Here is a 16972-nt window from a genome sequence, read left to right as displayed (position 1 = left end):
GGAAACATCAAATATTTTCTCTTTTCCTCAAGATTTCTAAACACAAGATATAGTTTGTATTTTTGCGAATGTGAAATTATAAAAAAGCATTAATATATGATAAAAAGGCAACAGAATAGACTGATGTCAGGCAATATGTTATGCAGTTTCGGGTAAGTTCTAACATGTCTACCTGTGTAAAGTGGTTATGAAGGAAGTTGTGTGTGAAAGGAGCATACTTCCATCTTATAGAGATGGGATTCTTGATGTTGTATTATTGTTCCCATTTCACAGAAGGGAAAACGAAGACAGGAATGTTAAGGTTTGCCCAAGGCTATCCAGTATTAATCAGTGTCAGAGTCATGACTAGAATTGAACAGATCTGGCTTCTAGACCAGTGCTCAGTCTGTTAGAATCTTAAATGGAGGCAAATTAAATCCAGTGACCAACTAGGTTGTAATTGGTGTAAGAACCAGCCTCTTCAAGACTTCAGGCACTTTTTGCTCCAATTGTGGCAACTTATCCCACCATGAGCTGTGGCATTTCCTCATTTTCCCTTCAGGTATGGCTGAAATTTACCTCTGGACGGATCCTCTGGATAGGGGTAAATGTCACCTGACTGTGTGCACCACCTTCCTTCCCGTTTATGTCCATGTTCTGGACATTTCTTTTGGGACATGTATGTGGTGATTTGGGGAATCTTTTTATGTACAGCTTATGAATTCTGTATGATATTGGTGGCTCTGACATACATCTGTGTCAGACTGCATACCCCCTTTTGAGTGTGGAGTTTGTTTGCTTTCCCTGTTGTCTTTTTACTTCCCTGTTGGATTTGGCATTCCAAGAGGTAGTAGCTCAGGGCTAACAATAAAGGGTTGTTAAGTTAAGTGTGTTGGCATTGAGATAATAGATCTCCTCTTACCCAGAAGAGTCTGTCTGCCTTGGTGGGCTGGCAATTAAGCAACAAATCACTTGACAGGGGATTTTGAGCACCTGATGAGGTTGACCAGGGAGTCACCTGAAAAAGGGAGCTGGAGATCATAAAAGAGGATATTTCAGCAGTCATTTTGGGGGTGGGGAAAAGAAGGGATGAAAAGCCATGGGCAGGGGGAAAGGAAAGATCCTGGACTCTGCAGAGTGGTGAGGGAACTAAGGCAGGCATTTTTATTATTTTGTAGTAAACTGTGTTTAGAATCCTGTGCAAAGTCTGTTGGCTTTCGTTATTGTGCATCCTTGTAGAGGTAAACTCAGAAGGCTCTCATACCTGTGGTGTGATTTTTGGGAATGTACAAGAGCTGTGGGAGATATCAACTAGTTTCAGAGCCTAGGCAATTGGACTGTGGGGTCCCCACTACCCAGAGGATTTCGGACTTGAGGTCTTCACCAGGTGTGCATGCAGGGATGCTTTAAGGCTATATCTACACTGTGAGTGGCTGCGTTGCTGCAGCAGTGCCATTGTAAGGAAAGCAGTGTAGCTGCTCTTTGTCGCCGGGAGAGAGCCCTCCCATTGACAAATAAGATCACCTCCAGTGAGGGGCAATAGCTTCATCAACTGGAGTGTGGCTCCTGCCACTGAAGCATTGTCCACACCAGTGCTTTTAGTCATTAAAACTTTTGTAGTTCAGGGGTGTGTTTTTTCACACCCCTGAGCAACAGACGTTTTAACGACGAAAGTGCCAGTGTAGACAAAACCTTAGCGTGTGGGTCTTGAAAGATATTGAACAAAACTGTAAACTCTATATGTGATGGAAGCCATGCATTCAGTTTAATCCTCTCACACCACTATGGTAAGTTTCAGAGTAGCAGCCGTGTTAATCTGTATTCGCAAAAAGAAAAGGAGTACTTGTGGCACCTTAGAGACTAACAAATTTATTAGAGCATAAGCTTTCGTGAGCTACAGCTCACTTCATCGGATGCATTTGGTGGAAAAAACCTTCATGAAGTTGACAGATTTCCACTCTATACGGCTAAATTCAGTGCCTTGCATAATGACAGGTTTCAGACCACAAAATGCATCCGATGAAGTGAGCTGTAGCTCACGAAAGCTTATGCTCTAATAAATTTGTTAGTCTCTAAGGTGCCACAAGTACTCTTTTTCTTTTTAACACTATGGTAAGTGTCCTTCAAGGAAATCAAGATGATCTGTGATAACCTGAAATGTCAGTTTCTTTCTTTTACTAGAAGGTGTTTCTTTTTTATACATATAACTACAATATAATTGTTCAATATTCATTACTTTACAGAGTAAAATTTGCTCTTTGCTTATCAGGATAAGCACTCCCAGTGGAATGAGTGTTCAGTGTGATGAACAGTGTCTGGAGTGAACAGAAAAGTTAAATGAGTGTAGATACTATCAAAGCTGTTCTTTTGTCTAAAGTGGATGTTAATGACAGTTAGTCTTTCATGATAAACTAATTCAGAACACTAAGTTAACAATAAAAATCCCCCACACTGAGGAATATGCCCGTCACTGAGTTAGAAGCTGGTAGTAGCTGTTTTCTTTTGTATGACTATTTCACAATCCTAAAAAGTCACTATTAAAGCATCCTAATTTTTCATTTGTGAAAATATGCTCACCTGTCTAATATCCCTGTGGCACTATAGCAATTACTTACATATTGGGAAATTGATATTAAGTATTTAATGTTAGCTGTTCTTTAAAGTAATTTAGCAGTTGGGAACGAGGAGGAGAGAGAGCACCATGTGACCAGTTGACTTTTAATGTAAATTTGGCAAGCAAATTTTTCTATCAGGGTAAACTGCCCCCATTCAGTATACAGAGCTAACTCACAATTTTATGCCAAGTCTCTCAATATCTGGCACCTTTTGAAAAGTCTCTGTTCTCGAAGTCAGGTGAACTTGTGAAAATCTCACTTTTTGTTTCTTATGGAAAGCTCAATTTTTAGCCCTCAAGATTTCAGAGAATAGCTTGCAAATGTGAACCTTAAAGGCTCAAAAACTAGAAGGCAAATAAAAAGAATCCATAACTTGTTGTTTTGTAAAAGCTCTTTTAAATGACTGGAGTTAGCAATACTGAAATTGTACCTCCTTCTGCCTACAGAGGTGACATTTGCCAGTAGTATGCATAGGTGTGTACGTACAAACACATACATATTTAATACTCACAGTACATCAAAATAGAAAGATCATGACTGTGTATTAACAAGAGATTATTGCTATGGATATGACATAATTGGCTGATCAAAAAGTTCCATTTGTGTCCACACTTGTAAAGTTACTTCATAATGAATAGTAGTTTTTAAATATTTCACTCAATGTTTTATAAAAGTAGATTTAATGGATTTAATAAAATATCTATGTAATGGCTATATTTCAAATTACTTTAGAAATCTCTGTGAATACTCACATATATGAAGATTTCCAACCAGGTTCAGATGATGGGTAAAAATTCAATATTATTGTAAAAGAAAAAACTAACTAACATTCCAATTTAATGACTGTTTTTCGGATTCTGCAAAAGAATAAGCTCAGGCAGTTCTAGTGATTTCAGCATGACTTTGCACAGGCATACCAGTCTGGCATTACAGATCCCACAGCAGGATGAGAGAGATAGTTGAGTCCTGGAAGTGCGTCACAGAAGAGAGATGGGGCAAAAGTGGCTTTAAGCCACCTTTTTGTCCTCTGAATTCCGGGGTGCTCGCAATGTAAATTAGAGCAACTCTAATTTACAACAAACTTTTGAAGGCTACCCTCTGTCTGGAGCAGCTCAGAATTTTCATAGTTGTGTGCACTAGAGAGAGTCCCCCTTCTAGAAGCAATGTGGCCTAATACACAGAGCAGTGAACTGGGACTCGGGATCTGGGTTATATTCTTGGGTGTGCCCATGGACTGGTAGGTGATCATGGGTGAGTTGCAGCCCTGCTTGCCTCTCTTTCCCCTATCCATAAAATGGTGTCGGAGAGAAGGCTTTGGATTCTTTGACCATGGGATGGTGTTCCAAGAAGGAGTGCTAGGCAGAGACAGGTTCCACCTAACAAAGAGAGGGAAGAGCATCTTCAGAAGCAGGCTGGCTAACCTAGTAAGGAGGGCTTTAAACTATGTTCACCGGGGGAAGGAGACCAAAGCCCGGAGGTAAGTGAGGACGTTGATACCGGGAGGAAGCATGAGCAGGAGAACGTGAAAGGGGAGGGTTCCAGCCTCATACTAAGAAAGCAGGACAAACAGCAAGTTATCTCAAGTGCCTATGCACAAATGCAAGAAGCCTGGGAAATGAGCAGGGAGAAATGGAAGTCCTGGCACAGTCAAGGAATTATGATGTGACTGGAATAACAGAGACTTGGTGAGAACTCACATGACTGGAGTACTGTCATGGATGGACAGGCAGGGCAGAAAAGGTGGGGGAGTTGCATTGTATGTAAGAGAGCAGTATGACTGCTCAGAGCTCCAGTATGAAACTGCAGAAAAACCTGAGCGTCTCTGGATTAAGTTTAGAAGCGTGAGCAACAAGAGTGATGTCATGGTGGGAGTCTGCTATAGACCACCGGATCAGGGGTATGAGGTGGACAAGGCTTTCTTCTGGCAACTAACGGAAGTTACTAGATTGAAGTATCCTATGAGAACCAGGGCCTGCAATCACTCTGATATCTGCTGGGAGAGCAATACAGCGGTGCACAGACAATTCAGGAAGTTTTTGGAAAGTGTAAGACAATTTCCTGGTGCAAGTGCTGGAGGAACCAACTAGGGGCAGAGCTCTTCTTGACCTGCTGCTCACAAACCGGAAGAATTAATAGGGGAAGCAAAAGTGGATGGGAACCTGGGAGGCAGTGACCATGAGATGATTGAGTTCAGGATCCTGACCCAAGGAAGAAAGGAGAGCAGCAGAATATGGAGCCTGGACTTCAGAAAAGCAGACTTTGACTTCCTCAGAGAACTGTCGGGCAGGTTCCCCTGGGAGAATAACATGAGGGGTAAGGAGTCCAGGAGAGCTGGCTGTATTTTAAAGAATCCTTATTGAGGTTACAGGGACAAACCATCCCAATGTGTAGAAAGAATAGTAAATATGGCGGGCGACCAGTTTGGCTTAACAGTGAAATCCTTGCTGATCTTAAACTCAAAAAAGAAGCTTAGAAGAAGTGGAAGATTGGACAAATGACAAGAGAAGAGTACAAAAATATTGCTCGGGCATGCAGGAGTGAAATCAGAAAAGCCAAATCACAATTGGAGTTGCAGCTAGCAAGAGATGTTAAGAGTAACAAGAAGGGTTTCTTCAGGTATGTTAGCAACAAGAAGAAAGTCAAGGAAAGTGTGGGCCCCTTACTGAATGAGGGAGGAAACCTAGTGACAGAGGATGTGGAAAAAGTTAATGTACTCAATGCTTTTTTTGCCTCTGTCTTCACGAACAAGGTCAGCTCCCAGACTGCTGCACTGGGCACCACAGCATGGGGAGGAGGTGACCAGCCCTCTGTGAAGAAAGAAGTGGTTTGGGACTATTTAGAAAAGCTGGACGAGCACAAGTCCCTGGGGCCAGATGAGCTGCATCCAAGAGTGCTAAAGGAATTGGTGGATGTGATTGCAGAGCCATTGGCCATTATCTTTGAAAACTCATTGCAATCGGGGGAGGTCCCGGACGACTGGAAAACGCTAAATGTAGTGCCTCTCTTTAAAAAAGGGAAGAAGGAGGATCCTGGGAACTACAGGCCAGTCAGCCTCACCTCAGTTCCTGGAAAAATCATGGAGCAGGTCCTCAAGGAATCAATTCTGAAGCACTTAGAGGAGAGGTAAGTGATCAGGAACAGTCAGCATGTATTCACCCAGGGCAAGTCATGCCTGACTAATCTAATTGTCTTCTATGACAAGATAACTGGCTCTGTGGATGAGGGGAAAGCAGTGGACGTGTTGTTCCTTGACTTTAGCAAAGCTTTTGACACTGTCTCCCACAGTATTCTTGCCAGTAAGTTAAAGAAGTATGGGCTGGATGAATGGACAATAAGGTGGATAGAAAGCTGGCTAGATTGTCGGGCTTAACGGGTAGTGATCAATGGCTCCATGTCTAGTTGGCAGCCGGAATCAAGTGGAGTACTCCAACGGTTGCTCCCCAGGCCGGTTTTGTTCAATATCTTCATTAGTGATCTGGAGGATGGCGTGGATTGCACCCTCCGCAAGTTTGCAGATGACACTAAACTGGGAGGAGAGGTAGATATGCTGGAAGGTAGGGATAGGATACAGAGGGCCCTAGACAAATTAGAGAATTGGGCCAAAAGAAATCTGATGAGGTTCAACAAGAACAAGTGCAGAGTTCTGCACTTAGGACGGAAGAATCCCATGCACCACTAGGGACTGAATGGCTAGGCAGCAGTTCTGCAGAAAAGGACCTAGGGGTTACAGTGGATGAGAAGCTGGATATGAGTCAGCAGTATGCCCTTGTTGCCAAGAAGGCCAATTGCATTTTGGGATGTATAAGCAGGGGCATTGCCAGCAGATCGAGGGACGTCATCATTCCCCTCTATTTGACATTGGTGAGGCCTCATTTGGAGTACTGTGTCCTGTTTTGAGCCCCACGCTACAAGAAGGATGTGGAAAAATTGGAAAGAGTCCAATGGAGGGCAACAAAAATGATTCGGGGACTGGAACACATGACTTATGAGGAGAGGCTGAGGGAATGGGGATTGTTTAGTCTGCAGAAGAGAAGAATGAAGGGGGATTTGATGGCGGCTTTCAACTACCTGAAAGGGGGTTCCAAAGAGGATGGATCTAGACTGTTCTCAGTGGTAGCAGATGAGAGAACAAGGAGTAATGGTCTCAAGTTGCAGTGGGGGAGGTTTAGGTTGGATGTTAGGAAGAACTTTTTCACTAGGAGGGTGGTGAAACACTGGAATGCGTAACGTAGAGAGGTGGTGGAATCTCCTTCCTTAGAAGTTTTTAAGGTCAGGCTTGACAAAGCCCTGGCGGGGATGATTTAGTTGGGGATTGGTCCTGCTTTGGGCGGGGGGGGAGGTTGGACTAGATGACTTCTTGAGATCCCTTCCAACCCTAATATTCTGTGATTCTGTGGGTATGTCTACACTATGAAATTAGGTCGAATTTATAGAAGTCGGTTTTGTAGTAAGCGTTTTTATACAGTCGATTGTGTGTGTCCCCACACAAATGCTCTAAGTGCATGTAGTTGGCAGAGTGTATCCACAGTACCGAGGCAACCGTTGACTTCCGGAGCGTTGCACTGTGGGTAGCTATCCCACAGTTCCCGCAGTCTCCACCACCCATTTGAATTCTGGGTAGAAATCCCAGTGCCTGATGGGGCTAAAACTGGCTTTGCTGCAATGGGATTCCCTAACTGTGGTGGGGCCATAGACGGAACCCATTTACCTATCTTGGCACCAGAGCACCAAGCTGGCAAGTACATAAACCGCAAGGGGTATTTTTCAATAGTGCTGCAAGCACTTGTGGATCACAAGGGACGTTTCACTAACATCAATGTGGGATGGCTGGGAAAGGTACATGATGCTCGCATCTTCAGGAACTCTGGTCTGTTGCAAAAGCTGATGGAAGGGACTTTATTCCCAGACCAGAAAATAACTGTTGGGGATGTTGAAATACCTATAGTTATCCTTGGGGACCCAGCCTACCCCTTAATGCCATGGCTCATAAAGCTGTACACAGGCAGCTTGGAGAGTAGTCAGGAGCTGTTCAACTACAGTCTGAGCAAGTGCAGAATGGTGATAGAATGTGCATTTGGACGTTTAAAAGCACGCTAGCGCAGTTTACTGACTCAGTTCAACCTCAGCGAAACCAATATTCCTACTGTTATTACCGCTTGCTGTGCTCTCCACAATATCTGTGAGAGTATGGGGGAGATGTTTATGGCTGAGTGGGAGGTTGAGGCAAATCTCCTGACCACTAGTTACGCACAGCCAGACACCAGGGCGGTTAGAAGAGCACAGGAGGGCGCGGTGCGCATCAGAGAAGCTTTGAAAACCAGTTTCATGACTGGCCAGGCTACAGTGTGAAAGTTCTGTTTGTTTCTCCTTGATGAAACCCCCCGCCCCTCGGTTCGCTCTACTTCCCTGTAAGCTAACCACCCTCCCCTCCTCCCTTTGATCACCATTTGCAGAGGCAATAAAGTGATTATTGCTTCACATTCATGTATTCTTTATTAATTCATCACATAAATAGGGGGATAACTACCAAGGTAGCCCAGGAGGGGTGGTGGAGGAGAGAAGCACCAGGAGGGGTGGTGGAGGAGGGAAGGACAAGGCCACACAGCACTTCTAAAGTTTAAAACTTTAAAACATATTGAATGCCAGCCTTCTGTTGCTTGGTCAATCCTCTGGGGTGGAGTGGCTGGGTGGCCAGAGGCACCCTCATCGTGTTCTTGGGCATCTGGGTGAGGAGGCTATGGAACTAGGGGAGAAGGGTGGTTGGTTACACAGGGCTGTAGCAGCGGTCTATGCTCCTGCTGCCTTTCCTGCAGCTCAACCATACGCTAGAGCATATTAGTTTGATCCTCCAACAGCCTCAGCATTGAATCCTGCCTCCTCTCATCACGCTGCCGCCACCTTTCAGCTTCAGCCCGCCACCTCTCCTTGCTGTCATTTTGTGCTTTCCTGCATACTGACATTGGCTGCCTCCACACATTCGTCTGTGCTCTGTCAATGTGGGAGGACAGCATGAGCTTAGAGAAGATTTCATTGCGAGTGCATTTTTTTCGTCTTCTAATCTTGGCTAGCCTCTGGGAAGGACAAGAACCTGTGATCCTTGAAACACATGCAGCTGGTGGACGAAAAAAAAGGTACAGTGGTATTTAAAAAGACACATTTTATAGAACAATGGGTACACTCTTTCACGGTAAATCTTGCTGTTAACGTTACATACATAGCACATGTGCTTTCATTCCAAGGTCGCATTTTGCCTCCCCCCAGCACATGGCTAGCCCCTCTCCCCCTCCCTGTGGCTAAAAGCGGGGAACATTTCTGTTCAGCCACAGACAAACAGACACCTCTGAATGTCCCCTTAGAAAAGCACCCTATTTCAGGCAGGTGATCATGAATGATATCACTCTCCTGAAGATAACAGAGAGATAAAGAACGGATGTTGTTTCAACACCAGCAAACATACACTGCAATGCTTTGTTCTACAATGATTCCCGAGTACGTGCTACTGGCCTGGAGTGGTAAAGTGTCCTACCATGGTGGATGGAATAAGGCTGCCCTCCCCAGAAACCTTTTGCAAAGGCTTTGTCAGTATATCCAGGAGAGCCACGAATGCCAGGGCAAATTAATCATTAAACATACTTGCTTTTAAACCATGTATACTAATTTAAAAGGTATACTCACCAGAGGTTCCTTCTCCGCCTGGGGGTCTGGGAGGCAGCCTTGAGTGGGTTCGGGGGGTACTGGCTCCAGGTCCAGGGTGAGAAACAGTTCCTGGCTGTCGGGAAAACCGGTTTCTCTACTTGCTTGCTGTGAGCTATCTACAACCTCATCATCATCTTCCTCGTCCCCAAAACCTGCTTCTGTGTTGCCTCCATCTCCATTGAAGGAGTCAAACAACATGGTTGGGGTAGTGGTGGCTGAACCCCCTAAAATGGCATGCAGTTCATCATAGAAGCGGCATGTTTTGGGCTCTGACCCAGAGCGGCCGTTTGCACCTCTGGTTTTCTGGTAGGCTTGCCTCAGCTCCTTAAGTTTCACGCGGCACTGCTTTGGGTTCCTGTTATGCCCTCTGTCCTTCATGCTCTGGGAGATTTTGACAAATGTTTTGGCATTTCAAAAACTGGAATGTAGTTCTGATAGCATGGATTCCTCTCCCCATACAATGATCAGATCCCATACCTCCCGTTCGGTCCATGCTGGAGCTCTTTTGTGATTCTGGGACTCCATCATGGTCACCTCTGCTGATGAGCTCTGCATGGTCACCTGCAGCTTGCCACGCTGTCCAAACGGGAAATTCAAATTCAAAAGTTCGCGGGTCTTTTCCTGTCTACCTGGCCAGTGCATCTGAGTTGAGAGTGCTGTCCAGAGCGGTCACAATGGAGCACTCTGGGATAGTTCACGGTGGCCAATACCATCTAATTGTGTCCACAGTACTTCAAATTCGACCCAGCAAGGCCGATTTCAGAGCTAATCCCCTTGTCAGGGGTGGAGTAAGGAAATCGATTTTAAGAGCCCTTTAAGTCGAAAAAAAGGGCTTCATCGTGTGGACGGGTGCAGGGTTAAATTAATTTAACGCTGCTAAATTCAACCTCTACACTAGGAGTTGACCAAAGCTTTGATGCCAACCACATTTGTAAAGTGCTTTGAGATCTATGGATGAAAGGTTAGGTACCATATTATTATTACTGTTACCTTCAACCCTTACCCCACTAGGACTTCACTGGGACTAGCAAAGGGGTCACCACATTGCTGCCTGTGGTAGGCAACCCTACCCTGTTGCCCGTGCAGGGGGCAATTTTCCCTGGCCTCTGGGGGCACAGTTCCGGCCTATACATGTTGCTGCAGTGTCATATCAGGCCATGGTGGAGGATAGAATCTGTCCCTCTACTGGTGACCAGTTCTTGTTGGTCACCAAGATTTTATCTGGAAATAAGAAGTTACTGCTTTCAATTGCCTTTTTCAAATTTAATTTTTATATTTAAGAATGTTTAACCATTTAAGTATGAAACCAATTTACAAATGAAAGAAAAGCAAATGATTCAAAATGGGTGATTTAATATTAATAATGAAAAATATAATATAAATCACCACCAGGGAATATAAAGGGGAAATTCTTGTATTTATATTGTACTTTATTATTTATGTTGCATTTATAGTGCACAAATAACAGTATATTTGCATACCAGGCATAAAACCTTATTTTAAAGCTTTGACACCCAATTTGGCATTTAGAGGCCAAAGGCTGGGAGTCAGAAATTTGGGTGGCCAGTTTGGATACATACAGTTAGGATTTGGGTACCCAATTTAGGCACCAAAATTTATAAACTGGGTCCTAACAGTGTTTCCTCCACTCCTTCTGCAGTAGAATGACAGACTGACTGAGGCAAGGTCTACTCTACAGACTTATATTGGTATAACTACGTTGCTCAGAAAAATCTAGCCGCTGCTGTAGCCAGCACTATGTCAGCAGGAGAGCTTCTCCCATCAACATAGCTACATCTCTTCTCGAGGTGGATTAACTACATGGCATAGGAGAGCCTTCACTACAGCGGTGCAGTGGCATCAGTGCAGCTGCGCTTATGTAGTGTTTTAAGTGTAGACCTGCCTGAGTAGTGTTTATTTAGGTGAAGAAGCTGCTTTCATATCACAGTCACAAACTCTGCCATGCTCTCCTCTGCCAGAAGCTACGATGTTGTATGTGTGTGTGTGTGTGTGTGTGTGTGTACACTAATTAATGCAAATTTCCTCTTTTATTCTGCATAGTGCCTCACAAAATGGGAGGGTCTTGGTCCATGACGTGGACCATCTAGAAACTATCACAATAGAAATTATAATATAATTACAACTATGGTACAAGTAACTCACTTAAACCATTATATTGAAAGAACCAAGTAGATACAAAGCAATTTAATCTATATTAAGTAGGTTGGAACAATACTATTTGGCTTGGGCTGTAAGTGATGTTTAAGTCCGATCTCATTAAAGTAAATTTAACTTTGTTTAACCATTTCAAGTTACAGCTGGCTTTCCAGAACCATTGTTACCTAGGGTGTGATCTAGAGAGAGAAACTTTAGATGAAAAATATTCTATTTAGAAATGGGGGGGAATTTAAAAGCGAATGAACTTGTATCTCTGTAAATATGAGTGTATTTTTCCAGTATAGTAACTGCAGTTCCATTTCAAACTTTGAAACTATTACTATCTTCCTCCTTTTATACCAGCTTCTTGTATTGTAGAATTAAATTGGGGTGGGAGGGGCGGTTTCAGCCTCTAGATGTGTATCTTTTTATTGGATTCATGTAAGATAACATCTGCTTGTTTCCAAACCTTAAAAAGGTTAAGTAAAATGTAATTATGGATGCTTCCATTTTTATTCTGTCTTTAGGAGGTCTCTCTTTAATGTGCTGGTTCTTGTATTTTCCTTGTTTTTAGGATTAGTTAATGTTTGTACACTGCTTTGAACATGTACCACTCAATATAAATAAACTTTTTTTATTTAAGAACTAGAAGTATATAGCTGTAATGTTAATACCTCTCATCTTATGCTTGTAAGGGAGTCATGGAGTGTTCTTCCCTCAATATAATTCTCATTACTCAGTATTTTAAGAGGGTGATATTTTATTATGTAGTACTTAGTTTTATTCTGTTGCACAGCGTTAATTGTTATTAGTACTATTTATTTTGTTAATGCTGATGAAAGAGATAATAGAGACTGTCCCTTGTGACATGTCAGGGGTGTTAGAATGAGTTTGGTGCATCAAAAGTCACTGTTAGTATTTATCGTATAATAAATACCCCAACAGTTTAGGTCCACATAGAATTTCTTTAATTGTAGTTGGGCATTGTCTGTCCTGGGCCAGTAACTGTAGTTCCCCTGTACAGCTGCCTCAATCTGAGCATGAACATGCCAAAATTATATATTATGTAGATGAGGCAGGTGATGTTTGGAGTGATTTCTCTGCTGTTGGTAGATTTTATGCTCCTACCTTGATACTGCTAAATTGTCCCAGACAGGTTGATAAAAATATATCTGAACAAAAAACAACTTAACACAGAAGATTGCCCCAAATGACTTGTATTTTCGCAAGGAACATGGGAAACAGTCCACACACTCCTGCAAGGGCTTTCTTTTCCCCTCTGAATTTTTCTGAGCTGCTGTAAGAATATAGCTTGGGCTACTGGCAAGTACCAAACTTGTCAATAATACAAGATAAACATATAGCATATATAAACATAAGCAAAAGAAAAATATGTAAGGGACTTTTCAGAAGCAAGATAATTTTATTTTTTTCCCACACAAGATCATTTTCAAGAGCCTTTTCTAACTGTTGAATCATTCTGTGTTGCAACAGTTGGTCTTAAATTAATCCGATGTAATCTCTTTTGAGCTTTCTCTTGCAAGGTGTTATCCTCTATGTGGTGAGCTGTCAACAACCACTGGCTTCAGTGGGAATTGAGGGCATCTTTCATGATTCAGTCCTTTATTTTGCCTCACCCATTGACAGAACTGTGTCAAGCTAGCAATGATTCTGTGTGAGCTCCTGTTCCTGGCCAACAGTGCTCTCCTGGCAGAAGTCTGAATTGGTATTCGTGCACTAGTACTGGCAGAAGTCCGAATTGGTATTCGTGCACAACCCAAAGTCTAATTGATTCCAGAGTTAGTTTTGGGTGCAAGGAATGCAGGACTGGCCTCCAAAACATCAACAAAGTTGTCAATTTCATGGATCACCAGGGGGCTACTGGGGCTTCTCACCCAAGCTCTCCAAGAGAGAGGGGGGCAGCTGGGCTGTAGCTTTCAGGCTTTCATGTCACTTTCACAGCTCCTCCCTTGAACTTGACAGGACAGCCAACAGCCGACGTAAGGGACAATGTCTACCCAGACACTGCATTGCCCTAACTATACCAATATAAGTCCTGCACCTCTCATGGAGGTGGAGTTATTATGTCGTGTAGTAGGGCATTTACATCGGCAGAAGGAAGGCTGTAGTGTAGACAATGACATAATTAGGTCGACATAAGCTGCCTTATGACAACTTAACTGTGTAGTGTAGACCAACACTGTCTTTTTACAATTTTCTGCCTGTTTGGCACATCTAAACAGTCCCATAACCATTGCTGAACTTTAGAAGGTTTAGTCTAGATCAGTGTCTAAAAGTTTTGGAATTTATCTGAACTTTACCTGAAATACCCAAACATCTTGGGTCTGCAAAACTTGGTGAAAGCCAGCATAATAAAGAGGCATGCCTTACATTTAATTCTGAAGTTGTCCATATCTCTGGTTATTGTTGCATTGGGCAAAAGTTAGTCCTAGAGAGAGCCTATTTCCCTGAGAACTAGTCATATTACTGTCTCATCCTTCAAATTGAGCTGAACATGAATCCTTTACCAGAAATGAGGTAGTTGGCCCTCATTGTATAGGGGCTTCTCAAAGACATTGTCATATAAGTACTATCCATATTAGCTTACCTTGGGCAAAGCTAGATATGGGGAAGAAGATCCTTCAATTGGGAAGTTTAAAATTTGATGTAAAATTGATTTGAAACATCTGTCTCTCTGAATTTTAAATTAGTTATTTTAAAGCTTTTAGATGCTGATCCTGTGTAATGCCAAGATCCTGGCTTTCATCCTCTGTTACTATAGATATAATGAAAGGAAAGTCCTGAAGGTTAACTCTAACAGTCTCACTGAAGTGATGTCTTTGATGTACTGACGAAGACAAAAAACAAAATAGAACGTAGATGGAAAAACAGGGCAGCACATGGGGGTCCTTTATTTCTGAGAAACTTGTTTTCCCTGAAGTGTATGTTTAACTCTCCCTGTAGTGGACTTTTTATTTTTTCAGCAGTATGCAAAACGTAGTGAACAGAATATTATCTGTAAAGCTATCCAAAATCATTTGTAATCTAACCATCCTGGGCTAGATTGAGTCTTTAGGATCAATCATGAGTACAGGACAGCACATATCTGCCCTGTCTCAGAACGAGCTTTGTGAATTTCTCAAAGGGTCATAACTTCTTTCATGCTCCTCTACTGCTCTGGGACACAGAAGTTATTTCACCCCTTTTAGTGTGCAGCTTGGTTTCCCTCCTTTTCACTCCGTTAGCTCTCCTGGCTGACACAGAAGAGAGAGGCACAATGGTGGTTCTGCGCACTCTGTCCCTCTGCTCCATGCAGAAGGATGGGAGATCCTTACTTCCCCTGACTGCCCTGTGTGACTGCATTATGGCTAATCAAAATTGGTCTCCTCTGTATTTTTTGTTCTGGAAGTGGGAACATTAACTTGACAAGATTTTCTTTGTTGCGTCTTATTGATATGGTATTTTCAAATTGTCTAATTGTTTTCCTTACCTTTCTTTATTGAAAACAGTAGTACTCGCCTTAATCAAATGATTGAGTCCAATCCTGCAGTCTAGGGCCAAAAGATTTGGGTGTAGAAGAGATGAAGGATTGGGCCATTAACTCTTATGTCTCATAGCTCTTGTTCATCAAGGACGATCGAAACTGAAGCACAAAGGGAAGCAAATGAAAATCTCGGGGTTCTTCACTCACTGACAGGACTGTTTGAAAGCTGTGGCAATTCAAGACCATCTTGTATGGTTAGGCTAAAAGAATTCTTTGACACTCCTGTGGAAGTGGCAACATTTAACTTTCTGTGTTCATTCACATAGTGGAATAACAGCAGGAGTTCTAGCCTCTCACAGTTTTGTAGCTAGCTGGCTTTAGAGACTTCAAAAATCTCATTCTCTCCCCCCCAACCTCCACCCCCACACCAATCAGATGTACCACAGAACAAAGATGGATATGATAGTTGTGACTGCACTGCCATTATTTCAACTACAAATGGAAAAGAAATAAAAAGTATGTCCAGTGTATTTAAAATCACCGTTGAAATAATTTAAAATCCTATTCCGTACTCAATCTAATTCAATTAAAATTAAATTTTGCATTGAAAAGTCTTAATGCTTTTAAACTTTTAAAATTATTTTGGCTAATTTCATTAGTATGTTTAAAAGTACTAATTAGTAGTTACGACTAAGATGAGTAAGTGTATATAAGCCCTCCTACAGAGGTCTTGCAACTCACCTGACTTCCTTTTCACAATTTACACATGATATTCCAGTTTTACCCATGATATTCCAGTTCTTTCTTGAGAAGACTGCCAGTGATAGCTGTGGTAAACCTGTAATGAGCATTTGTTGTGTGCTAGCATTAACCCCCAGACATTGTATGATGTACTCCTATGACAGAAGCCTCCGTGATCTGGAGATCACTAGACTAGTTGGACCTTTTATTTTCACCTCTTTTGGGATTCTCTCATATCTAGGATACACAGGCAGATACTACACCTCATTGTTAACAGTCAATTCTAACTTACGGTTGTACTTTAAAAATACTGTTCTTTGAGAACTAGAAAAGAACCCCATAAAAACAAAGGACCATTTATGTTAATTTTTGTTTAGTAGAAGGCTACAAAAACTGTGCTATTGCAGGTAATACGATTGCAATGGTTAAAAATGCCACCCACCTGCATCAGTGGATGAGGAAAATTGTGGGTTAAGATAAACCAGCTGAGGTACTGTGGCAGGGGGTGTTCTTTCTTCGTCGCAACTTGTAGCCAGTTTCCAATGTGGTTAAGAAAATAAAATGAAATGTTCCCAGAGGTAAAAGACCTGGGATTTTGGTGATGGACCTTGGGCTCATGTGATAGGATCTTATTGCCCTTATGGGCCAAGGTCCCCCCCCCCCAGGGGAATGGGTAGGTTGAGGAGAGCCACTCTGAATTATGGGTTATATGTAGGACTCTACCAAATTCATGGGCCATTTTGGTCAATTTCATGCTCATAGGGTTTTAAAATTAGTCAGGTTCATGTTTTCAGATGTTTAGATTTGAAATTTCATGGAGTTGTAACCGTGGGGGTCCCGACCCAAAATGGGGTTGTGACGTGTTGCAAAGCTGTTGTAAGGGGGTCGTGGGAATGTCACCTTAATTTTTCCGTTGCTTTCAGAGCTGAGCTGTGCTTAGGCTGAGCTCTGAAGGCAGCAGCTGCAGAGCTTCCCAGAGGTGGAGGTGGGTCTGATCTCCCCTGTGCTGCTGGGAGCGCCTCAGTTAGGGGCTCTTAGCTGTTAGTCCCGGCCAGGCTGTGGAGGGACTGGACTTGCTCTTCCTCTGCATGGCGGCTCTTGCGGGGAGCTTGGACCCACCTCTAGGTACCTCCCATGGTTGCAGGAAGCTCTGGGACTGGGCAACAGTCCTGGAGCTTCCTGGAGATGGGTCTGATCTCCCCCATGCTGCTGGGAGAGCCCCAGCCGTGGGCTCCTAGCTGCCAGTCCTGGCAGGGTTGGGGAAGGATGAGACTTCCTCTTCCCCTGCATGGCTGCTCTT

General features: G+C 43.0%; 1 protein-coding gene across 3 annotated transcripts in view; it reads left to right on the top strand.

Annotated features, from left to right (window-relative positions):
- Positions 1 to 16972, top strand: part of MCTP1 (multiple C2 and transmembrane domain containing 1) — a 456544-nt gene that overhangs the window by 129458 nt on the left and 310114 nt on the right. The window lies entirely within an intron of this gene.

The sequence above is a fragment of the Dermochelys coriacea genome, chromosome 5 (assembly GCF_009764565.3).
Source record: "Dermochelys coriacea isolate rDerCor1 chromosome 5, rDerCor1.pri.v4, whole genome shotgun sequence".
In the NCBI taxonomy this organism is placed as follows: domain Eukaryota; kingdom Metazoa; phylum Chordata; order Testudines; family Dermochelyidae; genus Dermochelys; species Dermochelys coriacea.
Note: the sequence above shows the minus strand (reverse complement) of the source record. Positions and strands in the feature narration are given on the sequence as shown.